Source organism: Galeopterus variegatus, unplaced genomic scaffold (genome assembly GCF_000696425.1).
Source record: "Galeopterus variegatus unplaced genomic scaffold, G_variegatus-3.0.2 Scaffold210, whole genome shotgun sequence".
Taxonomy (NCBI): Eukaryota; Metazoa; Chordata; class Mammalia; order Dermoptera; family Cynocephalidae; genus Galeopterus; species Galeopterus variegatus.
The window spans coordinates 480,959-482,031 of NW_007726321.1; positions in this window are offsets into that span (position 1 = coordinate 480,959).

The following is a 1,073-nucleotide window of genomic DNA, read 5'->3' on the forward strand; positions in this document are numbered from 1 at the left end:
GGAGGGAAGGTCCGCAGATGACGGTGGGGCAGGTGCATGAGCTCACACAGGTCACCTGGTGTGCTTAGAGTACGCACTGCACCTGGGGGCCAATGTCTGGTGACCAAGAGTGGCCCCAGGCCCAGGAGTGGGAGCCCTGCTGTCCACCCGCTGAGCCTCCGAGACAGAAGGACCATCTCTCAGGCCTTCTAATGCCCCTGCCATTCCTCACCTCCCGACCTTCCAGTCCTCCTCCAGGGCTCACCTCAGGCGTCACGTCCTCAGGGAGGCCCTCACTGCCCCCGGCCACTCACATTCTCCAGGGCTTGTTCCTGTGGCACCCTGTTCTTCCCTTTGGAGCTGTTAGTGAAGATTCTATGACATGCTCGCTATGTGAGCGACATCCACACCTGTCTCCCCCGCTGCAGGGGACCTTGCCAGTCATGGTCACTGAGGAGCCCCCACCCCTCACCTCGATCCACCTTCCTCTGCTCAGATGCTTTCCATGGCTCCCATGTCTCTCAGAGCAAAAGCCGAACCCTTCCCAGTGCCCCGTCTTGCTCCACGTTGCACACTGGCTGTTCCCTTGACCTGAAGCCCCCCATCAGCTACCCGCTGGCTCCCTGAGACCACTCCCCAGGGATCATCCCATCTAACTCCCCACCCCACTCCCGCTCCCCGCTCCCCATCATGGTGTTCATGAGGGCCGGCTGCTGTCCACAGCATCTAGGACAGTGCCTGCACACGGTGGACACGTGAAGGGGCGAGGGGGCTGGAGACAGGCTGGTCATGGAGTGCCGGCTCCCTGCCTGGACAGTGTTAGGAACAAAGTGCAGGTGGCCGTGGGGGCTTCTCAGAGGTGGTGACACTTAAGCTGCCACTGAGAGGAGCCCAGGGAGGACCACCCCAGGCAGAGGGACTGCCAGGCAAAGACCCTGAAGTGGGAGAGTTCGGTGTGTTCCAGAAACTGGAGAAGGCAAGTGGGGGTGGGAAGGCTGGGGTAGGGGCTGGGGTTTTACTCTGGGCACTGCACAGAGGAATGCCAGGGTCTGCTCGATGAGGGTGCGGATACTGGCTGCAGGGGCACCCAGCCG